General features: G+C 43.7%; 1 protein-coding gene and 1 long non-coding RNA gene across 2 annotated transcripts in view; one reads left to right on the plus strand and one right to left on the minus strand.

Annotated features, from left to right (window-relative positions):
- The window catches only part of adarb2 (adenosine deaminase RNA specific B2 (inactive)), a 192161-nt gene that overhangs the window by 86887 nt on the left and 85948 nt on the right, over nucleotides 1-19326 (minus strand). The window lies entirely within an intron of this gene.
- Nucleotides 16358-18243, plus strand: LOC133027097 (uncharacterized). The gene is made up of 3 exons (XR_009683253.1): nucleotides 16358-16507; nucleotides 16929-17111; nucleotides 18172-18243. It is a non-coding gene; the product is annotated as an uncharacterized LOC133027097 (long non-coding RNA).

Genomic DNA, 19326 nt, shown 5'->3' on the forward strand with positions numbered 1-19326 from the left:
TTTTGAAAAAAAGTTAGTTTTTTTGTGTTCACGACAAGCGTCTGCCTGGAATGACAGAGAGGAGGCAGAAGAATCAACACGTCTCCGTGCTATTTTGGCTTCAGTACAACTCTGCTGATAGAACGTATATCCAGCCCACCCAGAGCCTGTTTGCCGAGATAATTAAATTCTCAAAGGATGCGAGGAGACGCAACACGTAAATTAATTTGAGCTGCAGCTACAGACAGGATTTATGCCGCTTTGGCGGGAGCATTTACTTCCCGAACAAATAAATGGGATGTTTTTGAAATTAATTACTGTTCCAGTGCACCATTAAAGAGTATCAGTTATCAGATGACTTGAAATACACACTTGGCTCTTTTGATGTGTTAATGATGACAAAGTAAATGATCCTCCCTGCCACGGAGGAGCTGGGAAGACAAGGGGAGAGACAGCCACAGCGAGAGAAAAGAGGAAGGAGCCGGAATTATGAATGAGCAAAAAGACTAAGGAGAAAGAAAAAGATGTGTAAAGGAATAAACGGCAGAAAGTAACCGCCTAAACTGGTGGAATAATGTCTATTTTATAACACAGCCATTAATATGAAGGTTACGGCCTTCATGGTTCAGACACTGAAGAATTCCTGCTCCTGTTTTTAGTTCCCATTCACCGTCCCTGAGCAGGTTTCAGGAGGAGGTTCACATTCTGCCTTGGGGTCGGTGTACTCCTAAAAATACAAGCTCCATTCACTTCAAATGAAGCGGCGTGCCCGTGAATGTAGGCCAGAATTACAGCAGATATGACTGATTGTGTTTCACTCTGTCCTCCGTTGTAATACAGGGGCTGGATTTAATAGCCTGGCTGTTAATCCATGTCAAGGAAGGCAGAAAAAGGCCCATTTGACACGGGCTAACTTCCCTCTGTAATTAGAAAACCTCATTAAGTTCATTAAGTCATTCCTTGTGTTGGGGGATTTGTTTTACATGCGCCGCCAACAGTCTCAGGATGAGGATGTGGGCTAACTGCTGCGGCTTCCAGTGGATGAGTTACTGCGTCTGAGAGGTCGAGAACAAGGAAACACAGTTTGAGTTTAGACGTTAAAATAACGTAAAGTTATTAAAATCGGCGGGAAAAAAAGATAATGGCTGCATCCTTTTAAAAGGGGAATGATATGAGGGTGACACATTTCTGAAAGGCCCTTTGTCTTTTGTATTTATCAGAGGCCTTGAGTGCTGAGAAGGGGGGGAATACCTCGCGCGGCCTTGGGCAGCGACACAGTAACAGATGACGAGACGCCACCGCCAGAGGCCCTCGGCTTTTTTCTCTTTTTTTTTTTTTCGGTTTGTGCTCCCGGACCCAATTTGGGTGTCAGTGAGAGCAGCGATTCATCATTGGCTGGAATACTTAGTGGGCCGAGAGCGGGAGACTATTCATCTCTGTAGCTGACACAGGCCCGGCCAGGGAGACGCCTCGCTGCCAGCGCGACCACTGCACAAAACAAAGTCCTCGACACACACGAACACACAGAAACACACTCGGGCTCAGATGTCTATGTGTGCATTTTCACCTGGGTTATTTGATTTTTATTATAATTAAATCATCTTTATAAATTGTTCTTTTTTCCAATGGTGTCAACTGTTTCACATCTTCCCCTTATTAATGTTTTTACGTTAGAAGTTTCTTTATTTGCTCTCTGGCAGAGTGAAATGAGTAGATTAATGCATAAAGACATTAAAACTAACAATATGACACAATATGACACAATCTGCATATCTGAACAACCGAATATGATTTTGATACTTGATGTGTCTGGTTTATGTGAACAGGAAGTTACTGACTTCCTTGTTTGTTGCATTGTACAAACTTTACAGCTAATACACTATGGTAAATACAAGTCTTTGTGTTCATCCTACCTGGTTTATCTGCAGTGAAGATTTTATAGTCAATGCTTTTCATAGCACAAAACTGAATTAGCTTTATTTCTGTTCATGTGTGGTTTATATAAGTTTAAGTGACTAACTGAACTGCTGTTATATTATCAGCTGTTCTAGAGGTCTGTTAAGCGAGCGACACATTTTCAGACCCAAGTTCACAACTCTTCAAAGTAAAAGCCCAGTAATTCCACTCAATATGAAACAATACAGCAACAAACAAGTATGGTAGGAATACTTTGCTAACTTGAGACAGATCAAGGCTAGTTTTCCAGTCTTATGGCTTATTAGTTAATTAGCTATACAGTGATATCAGTCTTCTTATCCAATGCCCTACCTAACAGAGAATAGTGTGATTTCCTAAAATGACGAGTACAGAAAAAAAGGACATGCCGAGTGCAGAAATATGTACACATCATCCTAAAGTCAAAATGTAGCACTGAATGGAAGTAAACACCGGCATGTGCTGATAACACAGAGCAGCCACTTACTACCCTGCAGGTGAAAAACAAGGAGGACATGCACTTACTGAGCCTCACACAGCACGATGCTTTTACAATACATCTCTGTGGCATCAACATAAATCTGCAGTGTGCGCTCGTCCAGGATACACATGATTTAATGGATGTCAGGGCCTCCATTCATTGTGAGGGCAACAAAAGAATGAAACGCATACGCACAAGGGGAATAAAGGGTTAGTTCAAAATGGTAAATGGGGCACGGCGAGGTAAAATGAAACATTTCTGTCTCATAGTGAGACTTTTACTTTGGTCAGGAGTCAGGTTAAAGGAAAAAAGGTGAGAACAAAAGGCAAAGAACACGTATTTTTCCAGTTGTGTGCCTCGGTACACAAAAGGGTGGAAAAGCACAAAAGCGCTTCCCCTGACTACATTTAGCTCCACTGCTACACACATGACAACAAAGCTGTCCGCACGTCATCCGTTCCCCGGCACAGTGAACCGTGTACTCCATAAGCTGCATGACAGTTCAGGCAAAATGGACTTCAGAGTCACGCCCTGCCATTTAATGCCACGGCTAAATTATCAGCTATCACCGAGGAGGGAGAAACACAGAGAGAGACACAGACGGAGCGCGGAGAGATTCCATCTCCAGTCCGCTTCTTCTTGTGAGTCGCATCAAAAGGAAAAGTAATTAAGTCGTCTGAGGATGTTATTGGAAACGAGAATTCTATCAGTGAGGCTGTGGGCTTGTGATGCCTGCAGCTTATCCAGTCCGTACATATGTGTGTCTGTGTGTGTGTGTGTGTGTGTGTGTATTCCTGTGACTGACACACCACTGTGCAGCAGAAGATGAGACCTCTGTTGTGCGTTTGTAACAGGCGCAGCCAGTCGCTCCTCATTAACCTTTTGGGAGATAAGCTCGTTTTAAGTCCATGTTTGAACAGCCTGTGTGAAGTATCTCCCCCTGATATGTGGCTCGCCAACCACCCAATCCGTCCTTCCCTCCCCTTCCACATTCAATATTCCTCTACCCTCACCTCCTCCTCCAGATTACCAGAATTAAATTTCAATTTTAATCACAGGCCCGCGAATCTCCATAAATCTAGCACCTGAGCCACCCTTAATTACGGAACAAGCATTCTGGGGCGGCGCGCTGCCGTGGCCCGCTAACAAGGTTAAAAGGTGCAAAGTGTGTGTAATGGGAAGCAGAGGAACTCACTGAGCAATTGTTAACACCATGTTAGCTACTCCACTTCTTTGTCTCTTGCCGTGTTCGCCAGCTCTATTTTTCCCGACTATCTAAATACACAGAGCACCTTGTTAGAGGCGCTAGGCTAGAAGTAATGTAATTTAGCTAAGTGGTGAATGCAGAGGTGCCAGATGTGCGTTCTGCAGTGGATGGTGTCGGCGGCGGTGATGGAGCAGGCAGGCAAAGCTGTTACACTATCCACTGCTCGCTGGAGTGCTGGAGACCCAGAGGGGGGGGGGTCTGTTTCCTGGAGGGACTTTTCTGTTGTTCATTTTATTGTCAAACTCCACAACTGCCTGAAAGTTACAGGACAAATATCAAGTGTGACGAAAATGCAATCTTAACTGCAAATATGAAAAATAAATAAATATATGAATAAATAAATAAATAATAAATATATGACAAATAAAGCTTATTAAGAGGCATTTTAAAAATCTTTTCAAATGTAATCCGTACTTTGAGTCCAGAACAATGTGTCTCATTATTAATATTGTTTAAAACCGCTCAAATACATTTTTGGATGTATTTTTAACAACCCCCCATAAAACTAATGTTAGGTGGTGCATCCAACAATTTTTTAAAAATATATATGTTTTTCCTACAATTCATTTTAAGTTAAATCTTCTGAAGTTTCTCTCAGCATGTCTACACTGTCCACTATTATTTAGTGCTTATGTTTTGTATCTACAACAATCAAATATTTGATTTGCTAGGTATTAAATATGTTAAGTATATAAAATCACATTTAACACAAGTTTAAAGATTGGTAAAATAATAACACAAATACAAAAAGATAATGCACTCAGTAAAATAACTATTTACATTATATGTATCAACCAATTGTTCACTTTAACTCATTATATATAGGTTGAAATCAATATTTTGCCTGGTTTTTCCATTCGTCACTTTTACAATTCATTCAACATACACCTGCAGGAGTTCTGAAGATTTTTAATAATGATGGAGCACAAACGGCACTGAAACCAACTGCCTGATGCTCTAAACAATGCTCCATCCATAGTAGCTTTTAATAACAGACTGAAAAGTGCAATTGACTTATCTATTTAACAAAATCTAAGGTCATGCCATCATTTTATGAAATCCTATTTTATCTCATTTGTACGAAATGTGCTTTATCAATAAAACTGCCTTGCCTTGTAATCACATACATAGTAGTTGTGTTATTGGCAGAGTTCAGCTCTGACTACACACATGAGGGATTCAGAGAAATTTTTAGAAATTTGTTTCAGGTTACATGTCAGCAGACCCCTGCACTCGTCTGCATCAACCTTTTGCTTCCAATTTGAATAAATCCATTTATCTATAACGCACACATAGATTTTGGTCTCCCTGTTATTCATGGATTTGAAAGGATTTCGGTTGAAAAAAGTGCATCAGCGTTTGTCCTCTGAAGAGGCTGAACACTCAAGACACGACCCCTCAGATTTACGGTTTAAATCTCCTGACTTTTCGTGGTACAAGGTGATCGGATCTGCTCCAGCCTATCGAGGGAATAATCGCAGCCTCTGAGCCGCCACAATGTGAGGCGGAAACACCAGTGGATCTCACATATGCTGTGTGAGTCTTTGTTTCACAATTTGTAAGCCGCGGGCTGTGAATTAAAGCGGGACAATGTGATGCAGTCCGTAATACAATTATGCGTGGTGTAGGAATTGTGAAACGGGTTTTTGTGACGGGATTTCATGAGTGCGAAGAGCGACTTTAATTAAGCCGTGGTGCATAATGGGAGACTTTGGGCTTTCTCCCTGTGTGAAATTCTACGCCAATTAGATAATCATCTGTGAAAATGTCGGACATAACAGATAAATCTCATGATAACAGCGTGATTATGCACGAAGGCAGCATCACAATAAATGCGCATGTCATTCATTTTGTTGATATCTGTGTGATTAGCATATTATCATTGCACAAAAACACTCTGTCTGTCAGTCTGAACACGGAGGCTAAATCTGAATTCTGTTTGCTGTACTGCTAACACGTCTGAGCCTGCATCACAATAAACAAAAAGAATAAATGGAAACAGTCAGAAAGAGACTAATTTACAAGTTCCACACTGACAGCTGTTTTGTTTACACATTGGCTTGATTTTGATCACTGGTCTGCTCAGCCTTCCAGATGTCTCGCCCACATGTGTTGTCTGCTGTAGTTTTGAATTGCGGAGACGGCGGTCACCCAGACAACGGCGGTCACTCCGCCACACTTTACTCACAGGATGAATCTACAGTAAGCGTCTGCCTGGAAAGCGGCAACGTCAATTATTTTTATTCAGGACAAGGTTTGATTTCCTTTAACGCCCATGCATGCAAGATACTCAACATGATTCCAGCAGCAGCGTTAGCCTGTGTGCCTGTGTGTGTGTGTGTGTGTGTTTGTGTGTGTGTGTGTGTTGTCAGATAGCAGTGGAAGAAGCAGCTGTTCCCCCTCCTGTCCCCTGCCACTGATTTAACATATGGCTAACCTTTTGGAGATAGTGCTCCTGTTTACTTTCCTGCTCTGCACTGATAACATCCCAAATCATTACCACAAACCTGCGTCAGTGTCACACACGGACTCAGCCACAGCAACCTGCTACCGACAGTCACAGCAGCCACACAATACATTTCCCTCTCTCTGGCTGGTCATTAGTGGAAAATCAAACCTCTCTAACACATCAGGATGAGATAAACACAGATATTTAAAGGTTTATTGGTCACTGTCAGATTTTTTGGCAGTATGAAGTATTTTTTTATGTCCATGTTCAGCTATGCTTATCACAACTTTGCATTGATTCACATTCATTGTCGACAGTCTAACCAAAACCTTATCCATAACCCTAACCATGACCAATTCATGCCTAACCCTAACCTAACCACAAGTGACATCTTAACTTTAACCTTAGCCAGGACCTCAGAATGCTTCATTAGGACCAAGCTCTGGTCCCAATGAGGTATACTGGTCCTGACAAGGTCAGTGTTTATACTGGAAAAGGTCCCAAAGAGGTGACAAAATTAGTTCACATACTCATGACTTCAGAGTACATTATATTGACTTGATGATTCCTGGAGGCTTACTTTAACCTTAACCATAGTTACTATTTAATGAAAACCTTAACTTAAAACATGTCTAAATAAACCTGTCAACATTTAATGATCTAAATTAAGAGATCTTGCAGTTTGTCCCCAGAGGAGAAGAAGTCCCCATCATGTGACTATGTTAACAGATTTAGGTCCCACACACGCATCCATAAAATATATAGGTATACAAATGTAATGTTCTCCGTGTTGGGTTGTGCCAGTGTGAATAATTCTAACTCTAATACTGTTTTATAAGTACAGCTGTCTGGCATTCTGGGTTATATAATAAACATGTTTTTAGTGAAACTTTTCCTGTAAGCTGCATAAACTGTTGCATCACCCTCTTCAGTTTTCTTCAGCACAAACACATGGCCAGAAGTCTTTTCACTGTTTTTCTACACCAACCTTTCTCAAGTGAATTATGATGTAGTGTTGGTTTGTTGTGGTGTAGCCTCATTGGACTAACACACGTCGATAACACCGGGCCACTCCTGCCTCGCTGCTCCCTAACAACGCTAAATGAACTTAGAATAAATGACTTCCTCACAGTGAACCAATCTGATCGCATTTAGGCTGCCGACCAATCGCCAGCGACAAGCAGGACGACGTTTTAGCAGAGCTACGATTGTTCCTGCCACTGTTTGAGACCTTTATTGATGATGCTTACACACACACACACACAGGCAGAGAAACACTCACACACACACACACCCACGTACACTTGCACACACCTTGAAATCAACACCTTCCCTCTGTTTCACAGTCAAGCAGGGGCAGCAAATCGCACGGCTCCCCAGACAATATTATCTCATATGCACAGACAAATTACCTCTTTGTTTTAAGGACATGAGTATTTCTCAAAAAGAAACACACACACACACACACACATTATGAAAATCCCTCCATAAATAGGAAAAAGAAAGCACTCAAAAGGAAGCTAAAGTGGCACTTATGGATACTGTTAGCGTTTTGCTCGGGCAAAAGAAATTCTCTTATTAAGGGTCTCTCTCTCTCTCTCTCTCTCTCTCTCTCTCTCTCTCTCTCTCTCTAGCTGAGCACAGAACAGATCAAATGAAGGTTACGCCGTCCTCTCTCATGGCCTACATCCTGATGCCAGAGCTAATTGCATAATTTGTTTCAGAATTAACAGCTAATAGCAGTCTCTCTTCTTGGCTCCTGCCATCCCTCTCTCCCTCCCTCCCTCCCTCCCTCCCTCCCTCTCCACACCCACCCACCCACTATTTTTCCCAACCTCATATCCCATTATTGTATTTACAGATGCCTCAGACAATAAAGCAAAAGATCACGCTGGAGTAAATTACAAGCACGCCCAAGATGGCGGCGTGGTGATGAATTATTGGCTTATTCTCCCACTTGGCCCTGGCTTATTGAATCTTAACAGCATTGTTAAAATCTACAGTGGATATTTCACATTTTATTGACTGTTTGTCAAATTGAACAAAGACGAAAAAAAAAATCCCAAAAGGTTATATAATGAAAATCCTGCTCATGTTTGAAAGATCCACGCGGTACATGAGCCGACAAGGTCCTCTCGGCATGAGTGTTGATCAGCCCGGTGTTCTCCCACAGTGGGGTCCGAATTAAAACAAGCCCACCGCCGTGCAGGCGTGTGCCGGGGGGGGGGGGGGGGGGGCCGTGGCTGTGAGCAGACGACCGAGGGACCCGAGAAAAGACAGATGAGCTGCTCAGAGGGTGGCCACTAGAAGTCAATGCCCCCCCGCGAAACAGGCAATAACCTTCTCCCTTCTCCGTGTAATAACCAGGCTGAATTTCAAAACCAAACAAACAGGAGAGAGAGAGAGACAGAGAGAGAGAGAGGTGCTGCGAAACAAAGACTCGAGATTCAATCAATACTGTGATCCAGCTGTCAGTCATCAGCTATATTAACCTGCAGTTTGAGGTGAGCGAGGGTGTGAATGTTTTATCTGTTTTTCTGTCCCAGACACGTCAGCGACAGAATTAAGGAGACGCACAAGAACAGATATTTCCCCCGATAAGTTGCTCAGATCAATAAACCCCCCCCCGCCCCGCCTGCATAGCCTTTTCCACAGAAACAACATTCACGTCAGCGAAAAACACCTCTTCACATTTTTCAAATTAAAGGTCACTTTCACCTATAAGAAAACGTGGTGACACCATGACAGGTGGCGAATGAGTTTACCCGCCTCAAGTCGGTCGTGGCGACAAAAGGGCGGCTGCGGGGAAAATGTTAATGTGTTCTCCTGATCACATGACTTGACCCAGGTAGCCAATGATCTGTATCTGGCTCTCGCTCCTGATGTAATACAGCTTGCAAACAGAGCCACAGGCAGAAAAAATCTTAATTAAGGTCCTTCCCAACGCGCAACCTTCAGACGACGTCGCCGAAACAAAGAGGGAAAATAATTGAAAAGAAAACGTTCTTTTTTTTCTTCTTCTTCTTTACCATGTAGGGAATAACAGCCACTCATTGAAAACTCGTTGCTGCATTTTGAATTTGATCGTAACCTCAGGATGACTTTCTTATTGCGGTGGGACATAATGTTAGAACGCACAGCGCTGGTTTTTAAATCAAAATTTGACAAAGCATAGCACCCTGTTGCAAAAATTGTTATAGTTTCCTCTGCTCTTAATGTGAAAGGACAATTGTCACAATCTTCATCTGTTTCTCTTCATTTCTTCATTGACATCAAACCAGCCAACGAATACAGCATCAGCTACATAGGAGAGCAGGTGCTGTGTCTGGCCTCTGTGTTTATCATATATATATATATACAGTGTCTGGGCCAGAGCTGTATCGGGGGGGCATTACTACAAGGGGTTTATTGATCCATCAGAACAGTGGGAATAAACAACACTTTGAAATAGGGAGAGTACTAAAATATTAAAAGAAATAAAGAACTCATGTTAGATTTATTATAACCCTTATCAACTACACCAGTAATATGATAATTTATAAAATCATCTGGATGAGTCAGGAAAGTGCTTCACTGTCGTCTGTGCTGAACTGGTGCAAATGAAAAACTGTCACTGCAGAGAGTCGCTGATTTCACTCTCCTCTTTCGATGTTGTGACATAAGCTCACTTTAGCCATCGTTGGCTACTGTGTGTTTTTATAAAACAAATAAGCAATGAGTGTTTTAATGCTACTTGAAGGTATAACTGGTGGATTCCGACTGTTGTTTACTACTTGCTAGCAGTAGCTGTAAAAAATGCTAAACAATTTACAAATTAGCTATTCAAGTCAGCAGATACGACAAGGTAAAAAAAAAAAATGAACGTACATGTCAAACTCTTTTTACAGATGGTTTCTGTAATTGGAGCTGATGCTTGTTCAAGTGTTTCCTTATAAGTTTAGCACAACTGATGATATATCCCAAACATCTGCTTGTGGTTAACAACTCATCATCAAACTAGTGTGGAAGACCTTGAAACGTACAAGCGGTATTTACAATCTTGTCCTACGTTTAAAAAATGTATTTCATAAACTGACATGATTGACAGCTAAGATTGTTTTCGCAGGTAGTTGCATGGGTGTCCCTGAAGGACCTCGCTACCCACACTCAACTCTAAGATCACCGCTATGAAGAGATTGTTCATAAATCATCAACTACCAGCAAACATCATAGACTGTACATAGGGGATGAATGACATGTCTCCACTTCCTCCTACTGACCAGAAATGAAGATGAAATATCATATCATGTTAACACTGAACTCTTCGAGCTCTGATTGTGAGTTACGGTAATATACAAATAACTTATTAAAATCAAACTAAACAGGAAATTGTGTCCTTTGACTCTTCAACCTCTTTGACTTTGGTTTGGTCCATGTCTTGTCCACTATCATGGAGGAGGTAGGATTTATAACCTTTACTGCAGCCAGTCACCAGGGGGCGATTTGAAATGTTTTACACACACACACAATTAACCAATTAATCCTGCTCTGTTATTTACTGCAGCTCAATTTAAGATTTCACAGCTACTTTTCCTTACAAAGCCATCAGTCTTCTCCTCTGTCAGCCGCCACCCTGTCTGAAACTGTGCCTAAGCAACACTATATAAGCGGCCGTCACCACACAGTAACAGTGTGAACTATCTGACCTTATAACTGGAGTTTATTCCTGCAGTTTCAGTGTGAAACCATCCAGAGCTTCATAAAATCCAGAGCTGTGAGCGTATAACTGGAGCCCACGGTGATTTTGCTCTCTGAGCTGACAGGCAGGTTTGCTTCTCGAGATAATGAACATTTTACACTTATTGCCTTTTGTCATTCATGCAATTTTAAGCGCAAACACAACTTTTCTTGTCATTCTGGGTCGATGCCCTGCGTCTGTGCACACACTTCACTGATGATGTTGCTTAGAAACCCTGGCAATAAACTGTTAAATTAGGAAACCTGCTTACAGCGATGATCCTGGTAGGCAGGATCATCGCTGTAAGCAGGTTTCTATAAGCGTTATACATTTGTAGGTTTTAGAAGGAATCAATGGGGTGTGACCCTGAAGCAGTAGGAGGCCGTCACACTCTCACTACAGCTGCAGTATGTGGCGCAGAAATCATACAATTGTAGCCCATCAACAGTGGGTTTACAGTGTGCTGCCCAGTGTCTGTTATTTTATGTAGGATGTGTGTGTGTGTGTGTGTCATAATTCTTTCACTTTCAGCATAGCCCCCCCGTAAGCATTCCCCCCACCCCCCACAGCCAGAGCAATATCAGCAGCACCAGAGACGGCATGTGACCCAGCTTTACTCATCTCGGCTAAACCCATCTCCAACACACACACACACACACACACTAACACACACACACAGACACACGCACACACACACGCACACACACACGCACATGCACACGCACACGCACACACACACACACAGACACACGCACACACACACACACACACACACACACACACACATGAACTTGCACAGTGAAAGAGCACACAAGCTGAAAGCAGGGAGCTAATAACAGTCTTACCTGCTTCACCGAGTCAGCAACAGCACAGGGAGCCAGACAGAGGAGGGAAACAAAAGAGGTAGATATGAATGACAGTATACAAAACAATATATATGCTTCATGACACAGTATTGTCGTATATTATCAACATATATATGGTGAAGTACTCTTCACATATTTCAATTTGCTCTTCACATATTTCAATTTCAATATTCATTGAGGGTTCAAAAAACCTCAATGAATATCGATACAAGAGGAGATGGGACCCAGCCCGGAGGAAGCCCGGGGCCCCCGTCTGGAGCTAGGCCCAGACGGAGGGCTCGATGGCGAGCGCCTGGTGGCCGGGTTTGCCACGGAGCCCGGTCGGGCACAGCCCGAACAAACTACGTGGCACCCCCCCTCTCTTCATCTCATGGGCCCACCACCTGTGGGAAGACCCGTTGGGGTCGGGTGCGCAGCCACATGGGTGGCAGCGTAGGTCAGGGGTCTCGACGGACCAGACCCGGGCGGCAGAATCTGGCTCTGGGGACGTGGAACGTCACCTCGCTGTGGGGAAAGGAACCGGAGCTTGTGAGGGAGATGGAGCGCTACCAGTTAGATCTGGTGGGGCTTACCTCCACGTCTCGGCTCTGGTACCGTACTCCTGGATAAGGGTTGGACTCTATTCTTCTCCGGAGTTGCCAAGGGCGTGAGGCGCCGGGCGGGTGTGGGGATACTCATAAATCCCCGGCTGAGCGCCGCGGTGTTGGAGTTTACCCCGGTAGACGAGAGGGTCGCCTCCCTGCGCCTAAGGGTTGTAGGGGGGAAAACTCTGACTGTTGTTTGTGCGTATGCACCAAACAGCAGCTCAGAGTACTCGGCCTTCTTGGAGACCCTGAATGGAGTCCTGCATGGGGCTCCAGTAGGGGACTCCGTAGTTCTGCTGGGTGACTTCAACGCCCACGTGGGCAACGATGGAGATACCTGGAGAGGCATGGTGGGGAGGAACGGCCTCCCTGATCTGAACCCGAGCGGTCGTTTGTTATTGGACTTCTGTGCTAGTCATGGATTATCCATAACAAACACCATGTTCGAACATAAGGGTGCTCAAAAGTGTACCTGGTACCAGAGTACCCTAGGCCGAAGATCAATGATCGATTTTGTGATCGTGTCATCTGATCTGAGGCCGCATGTTTTGGACACTCGGGTAAAGAGAGGGGCGGAACTGTCAACCGACCACCATCTGGTTGTGAGTTGGATCAGGGAATGGGGGAAATTTCCGGATAGACCTGGTAAGCCCAAACGAGTAGTGCGGGTGAACTGGGAACGTCTGGAGGAGGCCCCCGTCCTAGGTATCTTCAACTCACACCTCCGGCGGAGTTTTCTGGCATTCCTGTGGAGGTTGGGGACATTGAGCCGGAGTGGGCGGTGTTCAAAGCCTCCATTGCTGAAGCTGCGGCGGCTAGCTGTGGCCTCAGGGTCTTACGTTCCTCAAGGGGCGGTAACCCTCGGACACCGTGGTGGACACCGGTGGTCAGGGAAGCCGTCCGATTGAAGAAGGAGGCCTTCCGGGATATGATATCCTGGAGGACTCCTGACTCGGTTGCAGGGTACCAACAGGCCCGAAGGGCTGCAGCTGCTGCCGTGTCGGAGGCTAAGCAGCGGGTGTGGGAGAAGTTCGGAGAGGTCATGGAGAAGGACTTTAGGTCGGCACCAAAGTGTTTCTGGAAGACTATCCGGCACCTCAGGAGGGGGAAACGGGGAACCATCCAAGCTGTGTACAGTAAGGATGGGACTCTATTGACCTCAACTGAGGAGGTCGTCGGACGTTGGAAGGAACACTTTGAGGAACTCCTGAATCCGAATAACACGCCCTCTATGTTGGAGGCAGAGCTCGAGGTTGATGGTGTTTCGTCGTCAATTTCCCTGGTGGAGGTCACTGAGGTAGTCAAACATCTCCGCAGTGGCAAAGCCCCAGGGATTGATGAGATCCAGCCAGAAATGCTAAAGGCTCTGGGTGTTGAGGGGCTGTCATGGTTGACACGCCTATTCAACATCGCGTGGGAGTCGGGTACAGTGCCAAAGGAGTGGCAAACCGGGGTGGTGGTTCCCCTGTTCAAAAAGGGGGACCAGAGAGTATGTACCAATTATCGGGGTATCATACTTCTCAGTCTCCCTGGTAAAGTCTACTCCAAGGTGCTGGAAAGGAGGGTTCGGCCGATCGTCGAACCTCAGATTGAAGAGGAACAATGCGGTTTTCGCCCCGGACGTGGAATTACGGACCAGCTCTTCACTCTCGCAAGGATCCTGGAGGGGGCATGGGAGTATGCCCATCCGGTCCACTTGTGTTTTGTGGATCTGGAGAAGGCGTATGACCGGGTCCCCCGGGAGAAACTGTGGGAGGTGCTACGGGAGTATGGGGTAAGGGGGTCTCTCCTCAGGGCCATCCAATCCCTGTACTCCCAAAGCGAGAGCTGTGTTCGGGTCCTCGGCAGCCAGTCAGTTTCGTTCTCAGTGGGTGCTGGTCTCCGCCAGGGCTGCGCCTTGTCACCAATCCTGTTTGTGATATACATGGACAGGATATCGAGGCGTAGTAGTGGTGGGGAGGGGTTGCAGTTCGGTGGTCTGAGGATCTCGTCACTGCTTTTTGCGGATGATGTGGTCCTCATTGGATCATCGGCTTGTGACCTTCAGCACTCACTGGATCGGCTGGCGGCCGAGTGTGAAGCGGCTGGGATGAGGATCAGCACCGCTAAATCTGAGGCCATGACTCTTAGCAGGAAACCGATGGATTGCTTACTCCGGGTAGGAAATTAGTCCTTAGCCCAAGTGAAGGAGTTCAAGTACCTCGGGGTCTGGTTCGCGAGTGAGGGTACTATGGAGCGTGAGATTGGCCGGAGAATCGGAGCAGCGGGGGCGGTATTGCGTTCGCTTTACCGCACCGTTGTAACGAAAAGAGAGCTGAGCCGCAAGGCAAAGCTCTCGATCTACCGGTTGATCTTCGTTCCTATCCTCACCTATGGTCATGAGGGCTGGGTGATGACCGAAAGGACGAGATCGCGGGTACAAGCGGCTGAGATGAGTTTTCTCAGAAGGGTGGCTGGCGTCTCCCTTAGAGATAGGGTGAGAAGCTCAGTCATCCGTGAGGGACTCGGATTAGAGCTGCTGCTCCTTTACTTAGAAAGGAGTCAGCTGAGGTGGTTCGGGCATCTGGTAAGGATGCCCACTGGGCGCCTCCCTTGGGAGGTGTTTCAGGCACGTCCAGTGGGGAGGAGACCTCGGGGAAGACCCAGGACTAGGTGGAGAGATTATATATCAACACTGGCCTGGGAACGCCTCGGGATCCCCCCGTCAGAGCTGGTCAATGTGGCCCGGGAAAGGGAAGTCTGGGGCCCCCTGCTTGAGCTGCTCCCCCCGCGACCCGACCCCGGATAAGCGGATGACGATGAGATGAGAGATATTTCAATTTGCTCTTATCTTATGGCAGAGATATTGTTTGTCCCACTATGGACCACATGTACAAAATCTCTGTGGTCAAAGAGTGAATGAAGAGGAAGGTAAACACCCTGAATTTCTCTTCATATTTGATTCAAATTTCTTGCCAAACTGAAACTCCTTTCTCTCAGTTTATTTATATATATATATAAAACACTGCAGAGTAGAAGTTAAAAAGAATCCGCCTGCTGGCACCTCTAAAGATCACTACGTAGGAAGAAGTAGCACTAACAGAAAGTTGTGTTTGTATATTCAAGTGTATACTATAAACTTTTTTGTATTTGTATTTTCTAAAGCTTTATTCAAGTTACACAGCAAAAGGCAGTGACTAACTGGCTGAGTGACTATCAGTGTGTTTCTCACTCATCATACATCATTTCCCCCTAAAGTTAAAGCAGAGACAGGCAAAGCGGTGGGTAAAGTGGATATAACGCAGTTATAAAGCGACTAACATAAAACGGCGCTATTATCATAACAGCTCGGGACACACATCATAACCATGCAATGCTAACATTACGTACATCAGAAATTAGATCCACAATCAGATGAACACATACAAGTGTCCACACTCCATTTTCACGTTTGATGCCATAGACTTGATTTGATTGGCTAGCACCAGCACATGAGTTGTGTCAATGCGATTTGATTGGCTGCACTGCCACTACAAAAATTAGGCTTTTATCAGCTATATAAACAACCCAGTCTCATCAGGAAACGTTCAGTGGGAACGTTGGTCCACTTGGACAAACGTTTCCATCTCACAATCTGGCCTATCAGATTGTGAGATGGAAACGTTTGGTCCGCCCATTGTTTTGCATTGACGTGTTTTCACGTCACGTGACTCCCGAGTTCCCGTCTCCGGAAAGGAAAACATGGCGGACAGTCCTTGTTTTTTCAGATAAAAACATGATTTTGTAACTTAGTCTGGGCATAAAAATACATTCTGACACCATTTCTAGCGAGAAATGTGGTCTTTGCTTCCACAGTCTTCAGCCAGTTTGTGCTTATGATATATATTTTAATAGTTATCACGAATGTTTTTATCGTTGCTATGGTGGTTGCTATGACGCTGCCATGCACACAACGTCGTAGCGTGCTGTTTAAATCACCGTCCCTGCGTGGTGTCGTTCAGTGATTGTGTATGTTATTCATGTTAAATAATATTAATATTTGAGGCTAGATTACACCTCTAATGCGAAGGATCTTGCGAGACTGTTCAGAGGCGGACATGAGTGTGACACCGGACCGAGATCGCGAACGGACCGGAACTGACGTGTGGCTGGCGTAAAAAAAGGTTTTGTAAACATTCTGTCCATTTAACTTAGCGCTGTCATAAACACGGACCATTTGGAAGACAACGATGTCATCTTCCTTCTGTCAGGTAAGTAGTTTATTGTTTTTAAAGATCTATTACGATCTAGGTTTACAGTCTGAGTGCTGAGACAGCGGATGCGGAGTCCGTCGATAAACACAATGGATGCATTTCTTCAGCTAATATGCCATTGTTAGCCACATGCTTCAGCCCACGGTAGCATGTGATTACCTGGGAGGTGAAAACATGGTTTTTGAAACCAGTTCAAGACGCTTAGCTCATCATTAAGGGACGCTACAATATAAATATAAACATGAATTTGATTTATGAATGCTTTAGATTAATAAGGAGTGTATTTCTCGACCATTACTCCTCAATAACAGATCAATTTGGTTTAATGTATAGTATGCAATATGACAATAATGTTTTCATGTTATGGAGTTGCGATTCATTTTATAAAACAATTGCTATGTTCTGTTTTTTAATCAAGGAGGATCCAAGTGAAGCTACAGGAGTTTCATTAACGTCAATAACTTGGACCGAACAGTTTGTTTTGCTTGATGAAGAGGAGGAAGGGCAGCCTGGAGAGAAAGAGAAGCCGGGTTGAGCCCACTTCCATCATCCACGTACCACAAGGAAGATGAGGGGGAGAAATTATCCTACCATTAAAGAGGTACTTTTAAGTTACATACCAGAAACACCATTTTATATAATGTGCCAAATATAAATTTGTATTAAATCCCCAAAGTACGCTGGCTGAAATACAAGTTAATATCACACTGAAAGAGTTTTGATCAATCATGCTTCCCTGCTGTGGTTGTTCAATTGGGAAAACAACTTTTTCCAAAGGAAGGCAAGTAAATTTAAGGAATGCATCTGCAAAGTTTTCCTCTGTTATGTATAATGATGACCCCCATCAAACATTATGTTATTAATAATATTTACACCTTTTCATTTATACTGTTTATTTCTGTCTACATGTTTGAATTTGCCTTCATTAGTTTCAGAAAAGAGCGATGATGTATCGGTCAGTGGGCGGCAGCACGAGACTCCGCAAACTAGTCTCTAAGCAAAGTAGACAAAGGCATTGAGGTTGCGGCCTGCCATCATTATTATTTTGCTTAAGGGACTGAATACGTTTCATGCAGAAATATTAGCATTTCCCTTATATCTACCAAAACTGCTTGTTTCACAGACTGCAGTTTTGTTTTGATCCGATGTGGTGTGCAAATACTACCCGCATATCTGCAATGGGTTGTTGTGCATTAACATTTGTAACTCTAATTTTGTTTTGACAGACTGTGCAAAGAATGTTGAGAACATCACTAACCAGTGCAGTGTCCGTCTACATATTTCTACATATTTTCTCTCATATAAATGTCACTGTAACCTCTTGACAACTGAAACCATAACATGAGGTCAGTGTGGCCTTGACCTTTTGACTTTAAGACAAATACACAGTTAGACAACCCGAAAACATGCAGTAATGCCTCCGGCGACTCGCTATTGCAGAGGCATTAAAATGTTAGTGTAGTAGACTGGATTTTATTGGTGTTACATTGGACATCTTGTATTGGTATACAAAAAATATATTTGGTTTCACATTTTAGATGGCATAAGCAGAGACATCAACTCAGGAAATGGATTTCTGCAGAAAAGAAAGCCTTGTATGTGTGTATATATACATACAAACGCACTTTTAAAACGTTTTGTTTTTTATCATATATTCTCAGGTAGTACTGACGCATTTATGGAGATGGGACATGAGGGCCTTGTCTGCGTGCTCAAGAGAAGATTCCACAGAGTTCAAGCAGAGTTCAAGATGCCTTAATGTAATGTTTGTGCACAATAAATGACATTGATCATAACATATTGGTATTTCCTTGCACTTTTACACCATGATATTGGCAGATAAGATGTTGATTACATTAAAGCAGTGAATGCTCTGCTTTAAGCAACATAAACACACAATGATCCAATGGATTTGAAGTAGAATGGGCACGTTACATTCTGTAGAGAGTACCTCAGTAACGGAAGTCAGAAAATTAATTTTTCTTTATCTGAGGTTCAGTGAGTTATAGTAACAGCAAAGCACACAGGTCTTGTTGTCTAAGTGGCAACCATATCATATTGTTTAAGATGTGTAACATCAAGCTTGTGTATCAGTGCTAAATACATCCAGTCATAAGTAAGTTCACCCTCTTGTTAACACTAAAAGTAGGTGACCCAGATGTTTCACAATGCAATCTGATAAGGTCGTATGAGAAACATTCTTAACATTAAAGAAATGAACACAGAGGATAACAATAGATGTTTCACTTTAAATCAGTAGCTGGTAATCGGCAGACTGACTTATTCAAACACATTAATACTACAATGAATGAGGCAGGGGTTTGCTATCAGAAATCATTTCTGGGACATTAATTTAAAAGATCTCCAGTATAAGCAAATGTGTTCTAAAATTGGTTTACATCTAAGTGAGAGGCTGTCCCATCTCAGGGATTTAAGATATATATATTGCTTGTATTAGCTGTCCCTCAGTGAAGTACTTGCACTTCTTGAAAAGCTCTATATAAATAAGATGTATTATTGTTTATACATTGCCCTCTAGTATATGTTTTCCTAAGTGACTGTAGATACAGAAACAACAGTATGGTTCAGGTGACAGTAAGTGGAAGGTGAAGGTCATTTCCATGAGCTCAAGAGAAACCTAATGTGACGATATAGTTGATTTCTGATAGGAAGCACCTGCCTCATTCATTGTAGTATTAATGTGTTTGAATAAGTCAGTCTGCCGATTACCAGCTACTGATTTAAAGTGAAACATCTATTGCTATCCTCTGTGTTCATTTCTTTAATGTTAAGAATGTTTCTCATACGACCTTATC

The sequence above is a fragment of the Limanda limanda genome, chromosome 20, assembly GCF_963576545.1.
Source record: "Limanda limanda chromosome 20, fLimLim1.1, whole genome shotgun sequence".
NCBI lineage: Eukaryota > Metazoa > Chordata > Actinopteri > Pleuronectiformes > Pleuronectidae > Limanda > Limanda limanda.